Source organism: Oncorhynchus mykiss, chromosome 21, assembly GCF_057628025.1.
Source record: "Oncorhynchus mykiss isolate SJ-2025 chromosome 21, ASM5762802v1, whole genome shotgun sequence".
Lineage (NCBI taxonomy): Eukaryota > Metazoa > Chordata > Actinopteri > Salmoniformes > Salmonidae > Oncorhynchus > Oncorhynchus mykiss.
Genome location: NC_143042.1, coordinates 44410978 through 44416977, shown reverse-complemented (window position 1 = coordinate 44416977; position 6000 = coordinate 44410978).

The window sequence follows — 6000 nt, the reverse complement described above, 5'->3', positions numbered from 1 at the left end:
GGGATGAGTTGGACTGCAGAGTGAAGGAAAGCAGCCTGCATATGTGGGAACTCCTTCAAGGCTGACCTTCAAGGCTGACCTTCATGAGGAAAAGCATTCTTCATGAAGCTGTTTGAGAGCATGCCAAGAGTGTGCAAAGCTGTCAAGGCAAAGGGTGGCTACTTTGAAGAATCTCAAATATAACATATATTTTGATTTGTTTAACACTTTTTTGGTTACTACATGATTCCATATTTATTATTTCATAATTTAGATGTCTTCCCTGTTATTTTACAAGTTTGAAAATAGAAAAAATAATGAAAAACCCTCGAATGAGTAGCTGTGTCCAAACTTTTGACTGGTACTGTATATTTCAAATGTTGTTAATATTAAGACAAATATTTGTGAAAGAAAAGTTGAGATCGTACTGTCTTTCAAGAATCTCTGACCTACAGACAATAATTATATGTTGAAACAAGACAGAACTCACTTTTTTATTTAATTGAGTAATTTTCTCATCAGAAAAACAAGACTAGATGCTGTGTACATAAACGTTCAAATAGACAGTACGTGGATAGACAGTACGTCAAAAAGATATCAAATTAAGAGCACAGATACTGGTTCTAGGGGCGCAAAACAAAAGGTGTACTGCCAGAGCCACAAACGTCTCCAGCTCAGATTGTCCTGGTGTTTACAAAGATGATCTTGATCATTCCCCACAAGACAGACAGCCAAGACTTAATACCATGTTGATGTACAGTATGACGTATGCACACTCTGGCCAAGTTAATCAAATTTCAATATTCCTGGAACGGGGCTCCGATCTGACCCGGGGTATTTTCTATGGCCTAAGGCCCTACCCCTCTCCTAAGACTCCTAAATACCCATATCCAATGACTTGGGAAGAGAGACTACCAGTGGGAAACATCGTGTAGGAAGCAGTCACGTTGACAAAGAGCCTGTGAGTGCTCGAGAGAATATCCATCAGCCTACAAAACATTTGGGTGGGGGTGGGGGGGGCTCCAGTACTCTTCCATATGAAGCCCCCGCTGCACCCTAACTTGAGATATGTGTGCAGTATTTGAACTTTTGTATATACATCTTCCATTGAACATAGTTTTACGAGGTTTGGCCTTGAGGCTAAGTACTTTAGGTCTCAGTGTTGAGTGTTTTCACACTAGGACTTCAACCTGGCTTAAAATCTGTTTTCCAGTCATGGCATATCCAAACTTATGCTAATGGACATTATATTCATTGGTTTGGGTTGAGGTAAGAGGTGTGGAAGGAGAGGAAAGGACAGTTTCAAGTATTTACTGTGTTCCATAAACACTTAGGAAACTCCAGCTCAAGACTACGTATGGCTACGACCACACCACAATTAACCACAGGGAAGGAGCAGGTCAGAGAGAAATATATGCCAAGATAAAACATTTGATGTATACATTGCAAACTCAAATCAAATTTCAAGAACTTAAGGACAAGAAATCTAAGGATAGTTCACCCAAATTACAAAATGACAAGTTTGTTTCCTTACCCTGTTAGCGTTCTATGGACAAAGTAAACCAAAAAATTGACAGTGCTACAGCTATATAGGTCTACTAATACTGGACTTAAAAAAAATAACAGATCTGATTTGTCAGGGGTTGCTGCACCACCCATCAGCATCCCTACTTCCCGCTGCTATGGATCCAAACCTCTCTTCCAATAACAGCAAATGTTCTCCCCTCCCCACTCAAACCACGCCTCGCTAAATTCTTGCTTGAGAAATTGCTCTTTGCTAAGAAGCTATTTGTTTCGTTTTTTTTACCATATTAAATTTAAACATTTACAGTAAGGTACTTAATTTTTACCCAGAAATGATTTAATATTGAGAAAAAAATGGCTGCATTGACCTTTAAGGGTGTGCAAGGCTCTGTAATGTTAAGGATACATGTTGCCCCATGTATCATTTCTGCTTACAAATGACTGATTAATAATTTGACCCCTGACCCTAAACCCTTTCATCATAAAGCATTCAAAATGGTGAGAAAGTTCATTAGAGTAGTCATACTCTGTGTTGTGCCACCTTAGTGAATGTCCCACAAAAGTGACATAGTTACAGCCCTCAAATTTGACACCTTCTCATTAAGTGTCCAGTCGAGTCCAGCAACGTTATCCTCAGATCAGTCTAGAGGCCCCTCCACCATTTAAAGAGTCAGCAAGAAATGTCACATGCTCTCTGCCGGTTATTAGCCAGGGGTCATGCGGTCATCTGATGTACTTACATCCCTCTGCGCTATTTACACACAACCTGCCACCTCCGAAACCGCTACGCCATCTTGACCCGTCATGGAATGCCAGTCGCCTGCCCTAGAGCATGTTTACCTCTGCCTAGGCCCTACAGAACCAGCGTATTCGTTAAGATCATGGACATGATGTGATTGTTCAACGTATCATCATAGCCACGGGAAGTAAGGGTGCTGAGGGTGTTGCAGCACCACCTGAAAAATCGTAATGAAAAAATTATATTAAGAAGAAATAAAAAAATGATCACAAATGTAGTGCACTGGGCCTGTACTTGTATTAGCGGAACAATATAGAGAGTCTGTAGTGCTGGAAAAACATTTTTTCTGTAATAAAGAACAGTATTTTGCAGGATTCAATAGTTGGAATTGTAAGAGTTGTTGTCTTGTCATTTTCTCTGGGATTGTCATTCTAATTGAATCAGAAATAACAAAACCCTGTCCTCAAACATTTACATCAAAAGGTGCAAAGATAGTTGAAGTTGGAAGTTTACATGCACCTTAGCCACATACTTTTAAACTCAGTTTTTCACAATTCCTGACATTTAATCCTTGTAAAAATTCCCTGTCTTAGGTCAGTTAGGATCACCACTTTATTTTAAGAATGTGAAATGTCAGAATAATAGTAGAGAGAATGATTTATTTCAGCTTTTATTACTTTCATCACATTTCCAGTGGGTCAGAAGTTTACATACACTCAATTAGAATTTGGTAGCAGTATTTGGTAGCATTGCCTTTATATTGTTTAACCTGGGTCAAACATTTTGGGTAGTCTTCCACAAGCTTCCCACAATAAGTTGGGTGAACTTTCGCCCATTCTTCCTGACAGAGCTGGTGAAACTGAGTCAGGTTTGTAGGCCTCCTTGCTCGCACACGCTTTTTCAGTTCTGACCACAAATATTCTATAGGATTGAGGTCAGGGCTTTGTGATGGCCACTCCAATGCCTTGACTTTGTTGTCCTTAAGCCATTTTGCAACAACTTTGGAAGTATGCTTGGGGTCATTGTCCATTTGGAAGACCCATTTGCGATCAAGCTTTAACTTCCTGACTGATGTCTTGAGATGTCTTCAATATATCCACATAATTTTCCATCCTTATGATGCCATCTATTTTTTGAAGTGCACCAGTCCCCCCTGCAGCAAAGCACCCCCACAAAATGATGCTGTCACCCCCTTGTTTCACGGTTGGGATGGTGTTCTTCGGCTTGCAAGCATTCTCCTTTTTCCTCCAAACATAACGATGGCCATTATGGCCAAACAGTTCTATTTTTGTTTCATCACACCAGAGGACATTTCTCCAAAAAGTACAATCTTTGTCCCCATGTGCAGTTGCAAACCGTAGTCTGGCTTTTTATGGCGGTTTTGGAGCAGTGGCTTCCTCCCTGCTGTGGCCTTTCAGGTTATGTCGATATAGGACTTGTTTTACTGTGGATATAGATACTTTTGTACCTGTTTCACCCAGTATCATTACAAGGTCCTTTGCTGTTGTTCTGGGATTGATTTGCACTTTTCGCACCAAAGTACGTTCATTTCTGAGCGGTATGGCGGCTGCGTGGTCCCATGATGTTTATACTTGCGTACTATTGTTTGTATAGATGAATGTGGTACCTTCAGGCGTTTGGAAATTGCTCCCAAGGATGAACCAGACAAGTGGAATTTAAAAAAAATAGTTCTGAGATCTTGGCTGAATTCTTTTGATTTTTCCATGATGTCAACCAAAGAGGCACTGAGTTTGAAGGTAGGCCTTGAAATACATCCACAGGTACACCTCCAATTGACTCAAATTATGTCAATTAGCCTATCAGAAGCTTCTAAAGCCATGACATAATTTTCAGGAATTTTCCAAGCTGTTTAAAGGCTCAGTCAACTTAGTGTATGTACACTTCTGACCCACTGGAATTGTGATACAGTGAAATAATCTGTGTGTAACCAATTGTTGGAAAAATTACTTTGTGTCATGCACAAAGTAGATGTCCTAACTGACTTGCCAAAACTATAGTTTGTTAACAATTTGTGGATCGGTTGAAAAACTAGTTTTGATGACTCCAACCTAAGTGTATGTAAACTTCCGACTTCAACTGTATGGGCAAAGACACAAAACATCCACATCAAAGTGCTGAAGTGCGTAACGCGTAAAAATCGTCTATCCTTGGTTGCAACACTCACTACCGAGTTTCAAACTGCCTCTGGTAGCAATGTCAGCACAAGAACTGTTCATCGGGTGCTTCATGAAATGGGTTTCCATGGCCTAGCTGCCGCACACAAGCCTAGGATCACCATGCGCAATGCCAAGTGTCGGCTGGAGTGGTGTAAAGCCTGCCGCCATTGGACTGGAGCAGTGGACTCGTTCTCTAGAGTGATGAATCTTGCTTCACCATCTGGCAGTCAGACAAATCTGGGTTTGGCGGATGACAGGAGAACCCTACCTGTCCGAATGCATAGTGCCAATTGTAAAGTTTGGTGGAGGAGCAATGGTCTGGGGCTGTTTTTCATTGTTCAGGCTAGGCCCCTTAGTTCCAGTGAAGGTGAATCTTAACTCTACACCATACAATGGCATTCTAGATAATTCTGTGCTTCCAATTTTGTGGCAACAGTTTGGGGAAGGCCCTTTACTTTTCTAGCATGACAATGCCCCCGTGCACAAAGCGAGGTCCATACATACATGGTTTGTTGAGATCGGTGTGCTAGAACTTGAGTGGCCTGCACAGAGCCCTGACCTCAATCCCACCGAACACCTTTGGGATGAATTGGAACGCCAACTGTGAGCCAGGCCTAATCTCCCAACATCAGTGCCTGACCTCACTAATGCTTATGACTGAATGGAAGCAAGTCCCCGCAGCGATGTTCCAACATCTAGTGGAAAGCCTTCCCAGAAGAGTGGAGGCTGTTATTATACATACGCTGGTCATCTGGGTTTGTACCTGTAGACTTTCCATCACCATAAAGAAAAACTATGCACAATACAGTAATTGAATACATTGAGACATCAAGTGGTTTATGTGATGTGGCTCAGTTGGTAGAGCTAGGGTTGTGGGTTCGATTCCCACGGAGGTCCAGTATGAAAATGTATGCACTCACTACTGTAAGTTGCTCTGGATAAGAGTCTACTAAAATGGAAAGGCATGAATAGACCATTTCAGTTTGAGAAATTAGTTGGATTTGCAAAGTATTTCAAGAAACTGCAAAACACATGTATTTTCAGATGGACTTTGGTACAGATCACTCACTACAAATGGTAAACAAAACGTGTAAATTCAACCCCAATATGTGAAATTTTAAGAATTTGGAAAAGGAAATTAGGCAAATCTAGAAAATGTTTAAAGCTGCTTCTGTACTTCTAGTGAAAACTAACATCTAATGCTGCGATGTTGCAAATGTCAGACAGCCAAGGTTATACAAATCTCCGCTGTTGAAAACAAATGTTAGTCTAGATGCCTTTTATAGTGAACAAGTTTGAAGTGCCCGGCTGGGCTGATGAGTGGATTGTTCAGTCAGATGGAACAGAGCAAAGCTCTGTATATACTGTACTCGATACCATCTACTGTATCTTGCCTATGCTGCTCTGTACCATCACTCATCCATATATCTTTATGTACATATTCTTTATCCCCTTACACTGTGTATAAGACAGTAGTTTTGGAATTGTTAGATTATTTGGTTATTACTGCATTGTCGGAACTAGAAGCACAAGCATTTCGCAACACTCGCATTAACATCTGCTAACCATGTGTATGTGACA